At 39.7% G+C, this 18,166-nt stretch overlaps 1 protein-coding gene and 1 long non-coding RNA gene across 7 annotated transcripts in view; both read right to left on the bottom strand.

The window, feature by feature from the left end:
• Positions 1 to 18,166, bottom strand: part of trpm3 (transient receptor potential cation channel, subfamily M, member 3) — a 303,529-nt gene that overhangs the window by 162,859 nt on the left and 122,504 nt on the right. The gene's annotated exons all lie outside the window — the stretch shown is intronic.
• Positions 9,908 to 10,897, bottom strand: LOC125786752 (uncharacterized). The gene is made up of 3 exons (XR_007428805.1): positions 10,424 to 10,897; positions 10,250 to 10,336; positions 9,908 to 10,172 (listed from the first exon to the last, which is right to left on the bottom strand). It is a non-coding gene; the product is annotated as an uncharacterized LOC125786752 (long non-coding RNA).

Genomic DNA, 18,166 nt, shown 5'->3' with positions numbered 1-18,166 from the left:
GAGGTGAAGTAAAAATAAACAACTGAGATGTTGAGGTTGCATAAGTGTGCACACCCTTTTATAACTAGGGGTGTTGCTGTGTTCAAATTTAACCAATAACCTTCAAACTCACTTTAAATTGGAGTCAGCACACACCTGTCAACAATTAAAGTGCCTCTGATCAACTCCAAATAAAGTTTAACTGTTCTAGTAGGCTTGTCCTGATATTTTTGTAGCCACATCTTTCAGCACAAGCCATGGTCCACAAAGAGATGCCAGAGCATCAGAGGTATCTCATTATTCATAGATATCAGTCAGGTGAAGGCTACAAAAGTCATTAAATATACCATGGAACACTTTGAAGACTGTCATCATCAAGTGGAGAAAACATGGCACAACAAGACATTACCAAGAACAAGACATTTGACAAAAATTGATGATAAGACAAGAAGAAAATTGGTCAAGGAGGCTGCCAAGAGGCCGACGGCAGCACTGAAGGAGCTGCAAGAATTTCTGGCAAGTACTGGCTGTGTAGTACATGTGACAACAATCTGCCGACTTCTTCATATGTCTGTGCAAAACAAACATCCAGAAAACATCTAAGCTCTACTTAATTTTCCAAAAATTCATCTGATATCTACCAAACGCATGTGGGAAAATGTGTTATGGTTTAATGAAACCAAGGTTAAACGTTTTGGACATAATTCCAAAAGGTATATTAGGCGCAAAAGCAACACTGCTCGTCACCAAAAGAACAGCATACCTACAGTGAAGCATGGTGGTGGCAGCATCATACTTTGGGGTAATCTGAAGAGGGCTGGGCACAGGAGATGCCCTCACATTTTGTCAGATTTTGAGCAGTTGATGCAAAGAAGAGTGGGCAAATTTTGCCACATCAAGATGTGTCACACTGATAGGTTCCTACCCAAAAAGACTGAGTGCTGTAATAAATGCAAAAGATGTTGTAACAAAGTATTAGTTATATGTATTTAACCAGGTGATTTTAAGTTTTTTGTTTTATATTTTTTCGCTGTAAAGATTTATGTTTGTTTTTCAATTGCATTGTACAGGTTATAGGTCACATTAAATGTGAAAAAAGTTATGAAATTATTTGTCTTGTTTTATTTTTTTTTACAACACAAAAACCTGGCATTTGAACAGGGGTGTGTACACTTTTTATATCCACTGTATATAGAGCAATGCCAGCATTCAAAATAATAGACAACAAACTGATGGATTGGTCACCAGTAATGTGGGACACTCATTTTCGTCAAAACCTGCTTTCACCTGTTACCTACTCACCTGATTGTAATGAATTTATGAAATGTTCCAAAATATGTGTTCTGTATTGTATTACAATTTCTTAATTCATTTTGAGAATTGAGCAGACTATTCTGCAGATGATGACTTATATGATGAAATTGTGCTGACATGTTTTGAAGAGAACAACCATTACACTGAGAACCAACCAATTGGGATAGACCAACAAGATGCATTCTTTTGGAGAATGTACTAAATGTAGGATGATTGTGTTAAGTGTAGGCTACTTGTACAAAACCATTTGCAAAGATGTACTAAGTGCTTGAGACATGTACAAAGCATTTGAAATGTGATGAAAGCAATGAGAAATGCCATTCTGTTATGAGAAACTGCAAGATAGTTTGGGAATTTGTCCATGTTATTTTGAGAATGTCATCTCAGTTTCAAGAAATGAGCCAAACCAATGAAGAAAAACTGTAAGATATATTTTTCCTTTGTTGTACTGCTTAAATATATACTACTATACCTGTTCTCCAAAAGAAACGAATGATGAATCAACAACCTTATGATTATTAACATGGACCCTCTAACTAATCATATGCTTATGCTATATTTAAACTATATTTTTACTGTGTCACATCTGCCCCCGAATCACCAAAAACAGCCATAGAGAGCTTCTGAAACTGGTCCTGGATCTGCAATCCATGGATCATGCGTCTCAGTCATACCTTAAGGGTTTGAGAGGTTCTTTCTGAGGAAAACAGATTTCTCGCTTTGTAGCGTTCAGGGTGTATTTCGAGAGCCGAACCTTGTGTCGTTCTCTATGAGGATTTGGAGCGCTGCAGCTAACCAGAGGGCTTCTGGAAGAGAGATAGCGGTAGTGGGCTAAAGTTGGCAAAAAATATATATTTAAATAAATAAAATAAAAAAACAGAGGGAGCGCTTGAGGAAAGAGAGTGTTATGTAATCCCCTCCGCTCTCATTGTGATGGTGCCAGCCACCCGAGCTCTCTGCTGTGACCAGTCTGTTTCCTTTAGACCCTGAACCTGTCATCTGCCGGTGGAGGGAGAGAGAGAGAGAGAGAGAGAGAGAGAGAGACCAAGATAGAGAGAGAGAGAGAGAGAAAGAGAGAGAGAGAGAAAAAGATATAGATGGGAAGCGAGAGAGAGGATGGGGAATGACAGAGAGAGAAAGAGAGAGAGAGAGAGAGAGAGAGAGAAAGAGAAAGATGAAAAGCGAGTGAGAGATAGAGAGAGAGATAGAGCGAGAGAGAGAGAGCAAGATAGAGATGGAAAGAGAGAGAAAGGTTGGGGAATGACAGCGAGAGAGAGAGAGAGAGAGAGAAAGAGAGCGATAGAGATAGAGAGAAAGAGAGATACAAATTGAGAGATAGCGAGAGAGAGAGAGACAGAGAGAGCGAGAGAGAGAGACAGAGAGAGCGAGAGAGCAAGATAGAGAGAGAGATAGAGCGAGAGAGCAAGATAGAGATGGAAAGAGAGAGAAAGGTTGGGGAATGACAGCGATAGAGAGAGAGAGAGAGAGAGAGAGAGAAAGAGAGCGATAGAGATAGAGAGAAAGAGAGATACAAATTGAGAGAGAGCGAGAGAGAGAGACAGAGAGAGCGAGAGAGCAAGATAGAGAGAGAGAGATAGAGCAAGAGAGAGAGAGCAAGATAGAGATGGAAAGAGAGAGAAAGGTTGGGGAATGACAGCGAGAGAGAGAGAGAGTGAAAGAGATAGATATATATATATATAGAGATACAGGTTGAGAGAGAGAGAGAGAGAAAGAGAGATGGAAAGTGAGAGAGTGGATGGGGAATGACAGTGAAAGAGAGAAAGAGAGAGACAGCGTGTGGTCTGCCCACAGACATCGTATGCTGCCAAAAATGAGAGTAAAAAAAGACAAATACAAAAATCAAACAATTAAAAAAAAAATACGATAACAAAATAAATAATAAATATTTTAACATACAGTAAGAGTATTAGTCTGATGTCATACTGATTATCCAAGATTAGTAAAGAAAAAAATACTACATAGAGCAGGGCTCGGCAATAGGTGGTCCACAAGCATGAAACATCTGGTTCGTGAGATTGTTTGAACTATAATGAATGATAAGGAAAAAATATATAAAATAAAATGCTTCTCTTGTGAGCTTTTGTTTACGTTCCTCCCCTGTCTCTCTCTCTGTCGTGGAGAGATGTGCATGGAGCTCCTGCACAGCAAAGATAGGATTGAGCGGCTGACTGTTGACTGTTGTCAGGGTTTTAATCAGTCAGTGGCGCACCTGTATTTCCCGCTGCCAAGATACAGTAGAAACCCACCAGATGTTTACCTGAACACACACCTCACTTCCAGACCACTACGCCCATCAGTGTAGAATAGGCACATTTTATTTTAGTTATTTGAATTTCTACATTATGAAAGAAGAAGATTTTATGACAGCTTTTATTAAGAAAGCTTAGTTTTTTGGAATGATTATAAAGCTGAACATCTGTCCAATTAAAGTGGAAGTAAAACTGCCTTCTTTCATAGTTGAGAGCTTCACAACTCAACAGTTCTCTAAAAAACATTTCTCATCTCATTGTGGGAAGTCTGTATAATGAGCTCATTTGTCAAAATGCGACTGACTCACAGACAGGTTCAAGCCAGCTGATTAGTCTAGTACTTACAAATCCAGTACAGTCTGTTCAACTTTAAATGAAATAAAAACATTAAAATCTCTTACTCATCTTCTAGATCAGGGGTGTCAAAATCAACCGTTTTAATGGCCGTATTTCAAACGATCTCAACAAAGCTGAGGGCCTACATAAATGTCCATTGTTCATACAAGGTAAGACAAAAACTATGCACTATAAGGCACACTTAAAGCTTATGCCTTTAAGTTTTGGGATTTAGGTCCCTCTCTGGTGAGAATGGGTAATTGCACCAAACATGCAGAAGAATCATTGTAAACTGGGCGGGTGTGATGCGGTCTCCTTTCAGAGAGGATGAATCTGATTCCAGGTTATGTTCAGTCAGAGAGAGAGAAAGAGAGAGAGAGAGAGAGAGAGTTCAGTCAGAAACTTCACTCCTTCATTTCTTTGGTTTTACTATGAGTGAATGGAGGAGCTACTGAGCTCTGAGTTTCCTCTTCTGAAGTCTCCAATGCTCCACCAGCCGCTCACGTTCAGTAAAACTGAGCCGGATCCTCTTTTAGAGGCTGTACGTGTGACGTAAGTACGTAAAGACGCGTGACGTGACCAGAAGAAGATACAACCGAAACATTTTTAGAATGAATATATATGTATTAGCAGGGATGGTTGTTTCATCACAATGGTACAATTAAACACAATATTTTATCCATATTCTTCTCCACTCAGAAATGCTTCTGCTTTCAGTTTAGAAACGAAATAATACAGACTGCCACTTTAAAATACTTTAATTTTCCCAAGAATGGACAGTGAAATTGAAAGGCACTCTGCTTAAGTTCAAAGTTATACAGACGTTTTAGTGAAGTTTCTCCAGGTTCTAAGCAATATTAGCAATATCTGCTAATCGTAGTCCTAGCTCTTTAGCTGTACAGACATGATATATCGGACTGTAGCCTGCACTGACCGTGTTAAAACAAGCTACGTGGGACGAACATCTACCTGATAGTGCCCTGGGTTACTGGATGTAGAAGAAATGAGGAATGGACAAATTGAGTTAGCATAAATCAAGTTATTACAACGAAATGGGAAGTTGATTTATTTGTAAGGTAGCCCAGGGGGAATCACTATGATCACACTGATGGTGAGTGTTAGTCAGAAACTGTAGGACACACCCAGTATGCAAATAGATTGTGACAGAAGCCAGTGGAAAAGAAGCTGTTAATGACAACAGAGTTGATTCAACTCAAAGATCTCAGTTTGAATAGTACAGTATATGTGCCAACAAATCTGAGTTCAACTAACTCAAAATTTGAGTTGAGTATTGTTTAGAAATATATAATTTTATGTAAAACAGACTTAAATCATTTGAGTTTAAACATCGTATGGGTTCACAGTGTGTTTCCATTTTCCAAACTGTTCTGGACTGGATTAAGCCTTTTGTTTGACATATGGGTTCAAATTGACTGATTGCAGAGGTGGAAAGTACTGAATTACATTTACTCAAGTTACTGTAATTGAGTAGATTTTATGAGTAATTTGTCATTTTTAAAGTAGTTTTTAAAATAGGTAATTTTACTTTTACTCAAGTACATTTTGACACAAAGTCAAAGTAATCTACTTTGCTACATTGGAAAGCTCCCAATTACTGAGTAAATATAAAATGCTGGGAAAAAAACAATTGTCTGAATTAAAACAATATCTACTAATTGGCACGGACTATAACTTTTTAACAAAAGTTATGGTCATATAGGTGACTATAAACTGTATTTTTTAAAAGTAAAGAGAAAAATTGGATCATAGAAACCTATACCACTTGTTCTTGAAACTGTTTTATGGTCTGGTCTGAACAAATACTGCCTGAAAGCTCAAAATTATTATGTGAAACAATACTTCATTTAAAATGATTTAATTTATGATTTGTTGTACTTTTTTACATCAAATAATTAAAAGTAACTTTGTAACTTTTACTCAAAGTACATTTTAAATTGAGTACTTTTTTACTTTTACTCAAGTAGATTTTTAGATGGGTACTTTTCCTTTTACTTGAGTAGACTTTTAGCAAAGTAAAGGTACTTTTACTTAATTACAATTTTTCTGTACTTTTTCCACCTCTGACTGATTGTACTAAAATAAATCATTTTAATGGTGAATTTAACCTAAGATCTGGCTAAATTAGTCTGCCACTCCTCTGATCAGACTCCATAACCCGTCAGATCCCAGTCTAATCCCAGTCTGAGATTTTTCAGGCTAGACTGTCACTAAGCCTCGTTACAGCCGCAGTCGAGCAGAGGCTAATGAGGTGTAAAACTCTGATAAGGATTTGAGGAAGAAATATAATGACAGGAACTGTGCTAATGTATTGATCATTGATCAGGCTTCCTGGCTCTATTGATCATGTTCTTGGAGCATAATCAATGGTGGCGGTGACTTCTATGCCCTCAGATTTTTAAAATGATCCTAATTAAGGGATTTATCTCAACCTGCCAATACTGGTGAAGTCTTCATACCAACAAGCTATCTCTCTTTCTCTCTCTCTTTCTCTCTCTCTCTCTCTCTCTCTCTCTCTCTCTCTCTCTCTCTTTTTATCTCTCTCTATCATAGAGTCTCATACATTGCTTGTCCCCAGGCAAAGTTATTAAAAAAAAGGACACACACACACACAAACACCACAAAACTGCACTAAACAGACTAAAAATATATATATTTTATGTCATTCATTAATTGCTTCATTAGCACAAGGTTCATTTGCATATTGCTGTCTTCTGAGTTATCTGTTTTTTAACAGGCCAGTATTGTGATAAATGGCCTGAATCTAGCATTTGACATGTTATGTAAGTCACAGTTTGCTTTGCTTCAGCAAAAAAAGTTAAACTGCATCTATATTTGTTATCTATCATAGTTGAATAATGAGAGTTCAGTACATACAGGTGCATCTCAAATAATTATGTATTAATTATAAATCATAATTATAGCTTACAACAAATGCAAACCCCAAAAATCAGTGTCTCATAAACTCATAATATTATAGAAGACATATTATTACTTTTGGCAGTGTGCAAAGTCCTGCTGGAAAATAAAATCCACACCTAGTGTGAAGTTTCCACCAATCAGTGATGGGACATGAGTGAGAGAGACATGTCTGTCATCTGCTGGTGTTGGTCCACTGTGTTATATCCCTCTGCTGACAACTTTTATGGAGATGCAGATTTCATTTTCCAGCAGGACTTGGCACACTGCCCACACTGCCAAAAGTACCAATTGGTCTTATATAATATTCAAATTTTCTGAGACACTGATTTTTAGGTTTTCATTGGCTGTAAGCCATAATCATCAACAATAAAAGAAATAAACACTTAAAATAGATCACTCTGTGTTTAATACATCTATATCCTATATGAGTTTCACATTTGAACTGGATTCCTGAAATAAAGATACTTTTTAATGATATTCTAATTTTTGTAGAATTGTAAATAGGCTTGTTTAACCAAATATGGGCAATTTTGACTCCAAATCTAATTCAAATTGTTACTATTTACACATCTACAAACAACCTAAAATGCTCATTAAATATATTCCTATAGCTTAAAGCTCACTAGCTAGCAAGTTAGAAGAGTAAAATTAATTAATGGATTATAATGTATTACTACATTATAACAATACAGTATTTCGCCAACTAAAGCCCACAAAAAAATTCAGTGTAATTCTGTTTATTTTAGAATCATTTTCTGCTGTGGGTAAATGTAACAGCATCGTACCCCAGTTTGGGCCGAGGCAACAGAAGATGAATCAACTCACAACCTACTGGTGACCAACCGCATATCTTAACAAATTTCGCCCACAGAGAGACCTGACCCTCTGCCACATCACCGCAAAGCAGCCCAGGAGGCAGCTGTCAGTCATTCTCTCACCCGCTAAATGGATATGTCAGTCATGACTCCCGGCAGAGTGCTAGCATCATGCTTGTAAGCGCTCCCTCCATGGCATTAGCGCTAATGTGGCTCTTCCTCTGAGTCATAAAGCCCAGGAATGTTACACAAGCTAGGATAATGTCACAACCTCTGATGGGATTATGACGAATAGCCTCTCGGCCGTTGGCCCTAAAGGCAGCTCCTAATGAGGACCGGTTAGCATCTGACGCACTCAAGACCTACAAGTAGCGGCTTTTTCAGAAAAGATCCTGGAGATAAGCTCCTGGAGGGCAGCAGCTTCGCATACTGTAATTCTGGCACACCTGATTCCACTTCATAATTAACTGCTTGGGTTGAGTCAAATGTTCTGCAGGAGAAAATTTAATAAAAACTACATATTCTGCCAAATCGGTGTAATTTCTATCCTCAGGAAATTACATGTATAAATGTGTTTTTATAATTTTATTTCTAATTTTTTTCCATTTTCTCCCCAATTTACACGTCTAATTACCCAACTCACTCATTTGGATTCCCCCTAACACTAGTGATGCTCCAACACACCAGGAGGGTGAAGACTCACACATGCTTCCTCAGATACATGTGAAGTCAGCCACCGCTTCTTTCCGAGCTGCTGCTGATGCAGCATTGCCAAGCAGCGGCTCGGTTCCGATACATCAGCTCACAGACGCCTTGTGCTGCAGACATCACCGTAGGAGTGATGTGGGAAGAGAGCGCCATCTACCCACCCGGAGGGAGCGCCTGCAGCTTGATGGTAAAGCTGCATGAGCGGGGGATCCGACCTGCGACCTCCCGCTCATAGTGGCAGCGCTTTGGACCGCTGGACCACTCGGCGCCCCATACAAAATATATTTTTAAAAATATATTAATATATATTAAATATATATATATATATTATTAAAAATAGTGTCTTGTACATTGACCTAATTACAAACAGTAAGATATGTTATTAAAAACATTAATAAATGCTACATAAAACACTATAAATGCAAAAAAATACAAATTGCATTTGTTACCAGCACAGATATTTCCAGTTACAGCTTTACGCTTTTAATCCCAGAAAAACAAATGGTTTTATTAACCTTTTAAAAAGACATTTAAATGCTGATTAAAGGACCGATTACTGCTGTTTTGCTATTTTCCTCGGGTTTTGAGTTGAGCTCTGCGCTGACTCAGCTCTTGATTGGTCCAGACGCAAGACAGCGCACGTGTGGGGGTGGGGCTAGTGACGTCCTTGCATTGTTGGGCCCTGCATTGTTTAATATCCCAATATACATAGTCAAAATTGTACAGGCCTGATCCATAGGCTTAACACACAAGTTAAACAAGGGGAAGGGATGTCCACAAACATTTGGACGGAAAATAAGCAATGATTATGATTAGCAAATGTTTCTGTAATTGAGGTGAAACCACGAGCATCACAGTCCTATTGGTTTAAATACTTGTTTTACAGATGTGGACGGTCAACAGATGGGATTAGAAAGAGATAGCAGTGGTTCCTAATTAAAAAGCTCTCTGAATTAAAACCCATAAGCACTGTGTGTGGTGAGTTCCTGCAGTTTCCCTTAGCTCTGCTGAATACTAATCAGCTAATAAGAGTCCAGAGATAAACTCGGACAGCTTGATCAATCAGGAAGGAAGAGATTCTCCTCAGAATTTAGGAGATACACAGTCCAGAATTTATTAATCACCACCTTGTTTCTGCAATCTTTATTGAGCATATATAAGAGCTCTTCTATCAGTTATCTAGCAGTGATTAGCATGGTGGTGGTGTATGAGGTATTAGTGTGTGTTGAGCTGGTGGTACAGTGAGTGGATCAGATACAGCAGTGATTAGCAGTGATTAGCATGGTGGTGGTGTATGAGGTGTTAGTGTGTGTTGAGCTGGTGGTACAGTGAGTGGATCAGATACAGCAGCAGTGATTAGCAGTGATTAGCATGGTGGTGGTGTATGAGGTGTTAGTGTGTGTTGAGCTGCTGGTACAGTGAGTGGATCAGATACGGCAGTGATTAGCAGTGATTAGCATGGTGGTGGTGAATGAGGTGTTAGTGTGTGTTGAGCTGGTGGTACAGTGAGTGGATCAGATACAGCAGTGATTACCTCAACACACACTAACACCTCATACACCACCACCATGCTAATCACTGCTAATCACTGCTGTATCTGATCCACTCACTGTACCAGCTCAACACTCACTAACACCTCATACACCACCACCATGCTAATCACTGCTAATCACTGCTGTATCTGATCCACTCACTGTACCAGCAGCTCAACACTCACTAACACCTCATACACCACCACCATGCTAATCACTGCTAATCACTGCTGTATCTGATCCACTCACTGTACCACCAGCTCAACACACACTAACACCTCATACACCACCACCATGCTAATCACTGCTGTATCTGATCCACTCACTGTACCACCAGCACAATACTCACTAACACCTCATACACCACCACCATGCTAATCACTGCTAATCACTGCTGTATCTGATCCACTCACTGTACCACCAGCTCAACACACACTAACACCTCATACACCCCCACCATGCTAATCACTGCTAATCACTGCTGTATCTAATCCACTCACTGTACCACCAGCTCAACACTCACTAACACCTCATACACCACCACCATGCTAATCACTGCTAATCACTGCTGTATCTGATCCACTCACTGTACCACCAGCTCAACACACACTAACACCTCATACACCACCACCATGCTAATCACTGCTAATCACTGCTGTATCTGATCCACTCACTGTACCACCAGCTCAACACACACTAACACCTCATACACCACCACCATGCTAATCACTGCTAATCACTGCTGTATCTGATCCACTCACTGTACCACCAGCTCAACACACACTAACACCTCATACACCACCACCATGCTAATCACTGCTAATCACTGCTGTATCTGATCCACTCACTGTACCACCAGCTCAACACACACTAACACCTCATACACCACCACCATGCTAATCACTGCTAATCACTGCTGTATCTAATCCACTCACTGTACCACCAGCTCAACACACACTAACACCTCATACACCACCACCATGCTAATCACTGCTAATCACTGCAGTGCTGATAATAATGATCAACTACCTAAATAATAATATAAAATATAAAGAGAAACAGATACAGAACTAAAAATAAGAAGGTGGTCATAATATTCTGACATGTTAAAAAGTGGACGACATAAAACCCCAGTATGAGAAAAAGGAAAAGGAACGGTGCCTCCATGTTTCTTTCCATTTCCACTCATTTCATTACGGCTGGGTTCTCCTCCACCTGAGCCAGGAAAAAAGCCACCAGGCTATTGGCTGCTGGAAAATGGAGCTGATTATTGCTCTTATTTGGGTTCAGCACATACAGTTCCCGGCCGTCACACGTGCCTGTGTGAGTGTATTCTTCAGCTCCTGATGAATGAGGCTTTTCGAGGGTCTGAAATGCTGCCGGATCACGGGCTTATTTCGCTTTGCTCTTCAGAAGGTGAGCCGGGAGGCAGGAGGTACATTACAGTAGGATGATATTCTTGTGTAGTGAATACTTGCAAACTTGATTTTTTTTTTTTCGGTGAATTGGTGTATGTAATTGGATTCTTCAGAAAAACAACACTTGCTGCTGGGATCACTGAGTGAAGCGGTCATAAAATGACAGCAAATTCTGATTTATGAAATCATCAACATTGTGACCATCAACATCATCTTAGGAACGATAAAAAGGGAAAGAGCGCCATCAAGTATCAAAACACTAACCTGGATACCCCTCTTAAGAGCACATCACTCAACCTAGCACAGTGAGTATCAGAACACTAACCGAATACCTCTCTTAAGAGTACATCACTAAACCTAGTACAGTGAGTATCAGAACACTAACCTGTATACACCTTGTAAGAGTACATCGCTCAATCTAGTACAGTAGTACAGTGAGTATCAGAACACTAACTGAATACCCCTCTTAAGAGTACACCATTAAACCTAGTACAGTAGTACAGTGAGTATCAGAACACTAACCTCTACCATCAACATCGCCTTAGGAACAATAGAAGAGAAAGAGCGCTATCAACCAATGTTCCGGCAACTGATGGCAAGCTACATGACCTGGATTCAAATCAGAGATCTCCAGATCATAGTGGAAGCACTTTAGACTGCTGGACCACTATGAACTCTTATAACACCACTTAAAAATATTTATTGCTCTTAATAAATAAATTAATAATAGATTTGTAGATGTCAGATCTCAATAAACATAAGATTCGAATAAAAAAATCTTTATTGATATAAACTGTAGTCAATGGAAAACAAAATCTTTAGTCCATGGAGGGCTGGGCATTGAAATCATAGGCTTCCCCATAGGCTTCCACATGTCTTCATTCATAGTTTTGATGCTTCAGTGAGAATCTACAATATAAATTGAAAATAAAGAAAACGCAATTGAAAAAGGTTGGTTTTGGCAACCATTGCCTAGTGGCACTCTGCTTCTTCTTTGAAAACCTCTATTGTTGCAACATGGAAGAAAAAATAACAGCCTGGCAGGCTTTAAAACCCCCATTCATTCTAAATGTATGGCCATAGATTGGCTCTTCTAGGAATAGGCTGAGCTATGTCCGTGCCTCGCCTCCACCGAAGGTTCAGATGTGGAGGAGGAATGCGGCAGTGACTATCGATCACGTCCAATTCTCCAGATCCCTCATCGCTGCTGCCTTCAACAAAGCCACACATTGATCCTGGTCAGTCCCCGGCCATGGAGAGTCTCCTCAAATCAAGGCGTCGGAGACTCCCTTAAATGATTACTACCACTTGGCGCAGAGAGCCAAATACACTGAGGCTCAGAGCATCGTAAAAACCTGGCAATGGTACAAGCAAGGCTCAGGGGGCCAGTTCAACTCATGGAATTCAGATTTTAATCGATTCCACCAGCCTGTAGAACAGACCCAATTATTAAGAGTATATCGCTCAACCCAATACAGTGAGTATCAGAACACTAACCTGGATACCCCTCTTAAGAGTACATTTCTCAACCTAGTACAGTGAGTATCAGAACACCAACATGGATACCCCTCTTAAGAGTACATTGCTCAACCTAGTACAGTGAGTATCAGAACAATAACCTGGATACCCCTCTTAAGAGTACATCGCTCAACCCAATAGAGTGAGTATCAGAACACTTACTAGATTCTATTCGTAAGAGTCCATCACTCAACCCAGTACAGCAAATTAAAGCTCTTGCTAACATTTTTTTTTTTAAATATCCAATATATCCAAATGTCCAAGGTGCCCGTGACTCCCTTAAATGATTACTACCACTTGGCGCAGAGAGCCAAAGACACTGAGGCTCAGAGCATCGTAAAAACCTGGCAATGGTACAAGCAATGCTCAGGGGGCCAGTTCAACTCCATTTACTATAAAAGTTATAATGGATGTACAGGCTTTCATACTAAAATGGGTTCATGGAATACAGATTTTAATTGATTCCACCAGCCTGTAGAACAGACCCAATTATTGCTTATCACCACTACCCTGCCGTGCCAAGCCGACTCGTCCAACTAATGGAACTGATCCAGGGTTTTATTTACTGCTACTTCATAGAGAGCCATTATCATTTAAATAGGCGCTAGCATTAGAACACTGTAACAGGAATCCCCTCTTGAGAGTACAGCACTCTGTCCAGTATAGTGAGCATCAGAATACTAACTAGATACCTCTCTCAAAAGAGAGTCCATCACTCAAACAAGTGCAGTGAATATCAAAACACTAACCTGAACACCCCTCTTAAGAGTACATCACTCTGTCCAGCATAGTGAGTATCAGACCCTTAATCTGGATATCCCTCTTAAGAGTACATCGCTCAACCCAATACAGTGAGTATCAGAACACTAACCTGGATACCCCTCTTAAGAGTACATTTCTCAACCTAGTACAGTGAGTATCAGAACACCAACATGGATACCCCTCTTAAGAGTACATTGCTCAAACTAGTACATTGAGTATCAGAACACTAACCCGGATACCCCTCTTAAGAGTACATTGCTCAACCCAATAGAGTGACTATCAGAACACTTACTAGATTCTATTCGTAAGAGTCCATCACTCAACCCAGTACAGCAAGTTAAAGCTCTTGCTAACTTTTTTTGTCTCAGTCTGGACTAAAATATAAAACAAAAAATATTGTAGGAAAAATGTTGTTTTCGAAAATATCCAAATGTCCAAGGAGCCCGTGACTCCCTTAAATGATTACTACCACTTGGCGCAGAGAGCCAAAGACACTGAGGCTCAGAGCATCGTAAAAACCTGGCAATGGTACAAGCAAGGCTCAGGGGGCCAGTTCAACTCCATTTACTATTAAAAAAAGTTATAATGGATGTACAGGCTTTCATACTAAAATGGGTTCATGGAATCCAGATTTTAATCGATTTAATCGATTTTAATTTCACCAGCCTGTAGAACAGGCCCAATTATTGCTTATCACCACTACCCTGCCGTGCCAAGCTGACTTGTCCAACTCATGGAACTGATCCAGGGTTTTATTTACTGCTACTTCATAGAGGGCCATTATCATTTAAATAGGCGCTACCCGCACATTATGTGCTCATACAAACTTTTTCATCAGCCAGAACTGCCGCCCTTAAACAACCCCCGAGTGGACGAGACAGTTGTTACCTGCTGACAACCCCTCATTTATCAACACAGAGTCATCTTTCTGCACAGATTGCCTGGGCCAGCGCTGACTCAAACACACAAAATAAAGTTTATGAAAGTGACGAATCCTCCTACGCATGTTAAGGCACTATTGAAAAGCCATCTGCCCCATGAAGAACGAAGCATAAGCTCGGACACAGACTGAACATTCACAAGGTTTCAAACTGAGCAGCTTATCATTATAAACCAAACAAAGGAAATGTTCTTTACCCAACTATAGGGTAAAAATAAAACAACAAGACCCAGCTACCCATGCAAGATTTAGAGCTTTTCTTTAAAAACTCGTTGTTGAAACTGCTAGCTTGTAACTTTATATAATGATGAGAAAACCAAAGTTTCTTAACCTCATAAACTCTGTCTTCTGACTTTTATTCCTCTCACTGGTATATAAAATTAAATTACTGTAATTAGTCTAGTACAGTGAGTATTAGTACACTAACTGGATATGCCTCTCAAAAGTACAACACTCAGAACAGTGAGAATCAGAACACTAACCGTATACCCCTGTCAAGAGTACATAACTCCAGATATGATTCTTGAGTCATGGGATGTCACTCAGTCCAGTACAGTGAGTACCAGAACACTAACCAGATACCCCTCTCGAGATTTAATCACTCAAACCCAGTACAGTGAGTACCAGAGCACTAACCAGATACCCCTCTCGTGATATAATCATTCAAACCCAGTACAGTGAGTACCAGAACACTAACTGGATACTGCTCTCAAGATTCCTTCAGTCAATCCAGTACAGTGAGCATAAGAACACTAACAGGAATCTGCCTAATGTACCCCTTTTGAGAGTACATTACTTGGTTTAGTATAGTTAGTATTAGAACACTAACCAGTTGCTTTTCTTGAGAGTCCAGCACTCAACCCATTAAAGTGAGTATCAGAATGCTAACCAGATTTCCCTCTTGAGAGTACATCACTCGGTTAAGTACAGTAAATACCAGAACACCAACCAGATACCCCTCTCGAGATTCAATCACTCAACCCGGTACATCGAGTATTAGAACATTAACCAGAGACCCCTCTCGAGATTCAATCACTCAACCCAGTACAGTGAGTATCAGAACACCAACCAGATACCCCTCTTGAAATTCCATAACTCAACTCAGTACAGTGAGTATGCGAACATTAACCAGATACTCCTCAAGAGAGTCAATCACTCAACCCATTAAAGTATGTACCAGAACACTAACCGTATACCCCTCTTGAGAGTACATTACTCAGTTCAGTACAACGACTATCAGAACACTAACCTGGTTACCCTTCTTGAGAGTACAACACTTAGTCCTGTATAGTGAGTACTAGAACTAGATCTAGAATTAGATCTAGATTCTCCTCACGAGAGTCCGTCACTCAACGCAGTTCAATGGTTATCAGAACACTAACCAGATACCCCTCTCAAGAGTCAATCACTCAACCCAGTACAAGGGTTATCAGAACGCTAACCAGATACCCCTCTCAAGAGTCAATCACCCAACCCAGTACAATTGTTATCAGAAAACTAACCTGGATACCCTCCTTGAGAATACAAAACTTTGTCCTCCATAGTGAGTATTAGAACTAGATCTAGAATTAGATCTAGATTCCCCTCGAAAGAGTCCATCACTCAACCCAGTACAATGGTTATCAGAACACTAACCAGATACCCCTCTCAAGAGTCAATCACCCAACCCAGTACAATTGTTATCAGAAAACTAACCTGGATACCCTCCTTGAGAATACAAAACTTTGTCCTGCGTAGTGAGTATTAGAACTAGATCTAGAATTAGATCTAGATTCCCCTCGCAAGAGTCCATCACGCAACCCAGTACAATGGTTATCAGAACACTAACCAGATACCCCTCTCAAGAGTCAATCACTCAACCCAGTACAATGGTTATCAGAACGCTAACCAGATACCCCTCTCAAGAGTCAATCACCCAACCCAGTACAAAGGTTATCAGACCACTAACCAGATACCGCTCTCAAGAGTCCATCACTCAACCCAGTACAATGGTTATCAGAACGCTAACCAGATACCCCTCTCAAGAGTCAATCACTCAACCCAGTACAATGGTTATCAGAACGCTAACCAGATACCCCTCTCAAGAGTCAATCACTCAACCCAGTACAATGGTTATCAGAACACTAACCAGATACCCCTCTCAAGAGTCAATCACTCAACCCAGTACAATGGCTATCAGAACGCTAACCAGATACCCCTCTCAAGAGTCAATCACTCAATCCAGTACAGAGAGTATCACAACACTAACTGGATACCACTCTCAAGAGTCAATCACTCAACCCAGTACAGTGAGTATCAGAACGCTAACCATATACCTCCAAGAGAGTCCAACACTTAAACCACTACAGTGAGTATCAGAACACTAACTGGATACCACTCTGGAGAGTCCATCACTCAACCCAGTTCAGCAAATAAAGTTCTTGCAAACTTTTTTGTCTAAGTCTGGATGAATATATATAAATATAAAAAAAAAAACACTGGTTGAAAAGCTTTGTTTTTAAAAACTAATCCAGTTGAGACAGAACATAATGGTACAAACAGTAGAGCTTCATTAGAAGTTCTTAAAGTTTCTAAGAGTAACTTTTGCTCAATTACGCCCAGTTTCTGAGAAGAAGTGTCTTGTGAAACCTTAAACAGAGAGAGGCAGCCCACGCCGAGTTTGTGGGATCGCAGGTTGGCTCACGATGCAGCTGCCGCGGCACGCCTGGCTGAACATTGCTGCTACTTTCTCACATTAGCTAAATGAGAGCCGAGATCGTGGGAGGACAGAAAGAAAGAGAGAGAGAGAGAGAGAGAGAGAGAGAGAGAAACCAGCGCTAGGGACAACTTGTTTCTGCTCACAATATCTAAGCGGACCTCCCCCAAACCTTCTCACTCCACGGAAATTATCTCAACAACACAAACTGTCATACAAACAAGCGCAGAGGCTGCGGAAGCTGCGGAAGACAAGGAGTACTAAAGAAAACAGGCCTGTGATTAGTTGGAAAGCTTTATTATTTTTTTATTTCCTGACATATAAATCCTGTTATTAATTGTGCAGCAAAAAATGTTCTGCTCCTAATGCGATGTCTTATCTACTGTAGGCACCCAGCATGAACAATACTTTAAAAAGCAGACATTAGCAACATTTTATCCAATTTCAATACTAATGTTGAACGTATTGTCTTATAATGAAAAAAAAATGGAAAAATCTAGCAGCTAAATCTGCTTTTTTGGAAAAAAAAACTTAAATTAAGAAGTTCAAGAGCACAGCTAGCATCTTATCTGTCAATCTAAACAGAAGCTTATGCCAATATTAGCTTACTTTACATCACAGCTAGTGTGGATATTAACTTATTTTAACTTTATTTTAGAAATCTTGTGTTAGCCTGTTGTGTAAAATAATAAGCTGAATGTCACAATTACAGGTTCTCCCCTGCCTCAGTTGAATATATCAATCATTAATGAACTACAATAACAATCAAGAACTGTATTGTTGCTCATCATCTCCTGAGTTCTAATCTGTTTCCCCTGTGTCTCATTAGGTCTGTGCATGAAAAAGTTGCTAAAGTATGGCCAACTTTACCTACTGCATACCATTCATTATTATCTTTTTATCTTTTTTTTTATTTTTGATTATTGCTTTGTCTTTAGC

This window comes from Astyanax mexicanus, chromosome 22, assembly GCF_023375975.1.
Source record: "Astyanax mexicanus isolate ESR-SI-001 chromosome 22, AstMex3_surface, whole genome shotgun sequence".
NCBI classification, from domain to species: Eukaryota; Metazoa; Chordata; class Actinopteri; order Characiformes; family Acestrorhamphidae; genus Astyanax; species Astyanax mexicanus.
This window is presented reverse-complemented; position numbering and strand designations above follow the sequence as displayed.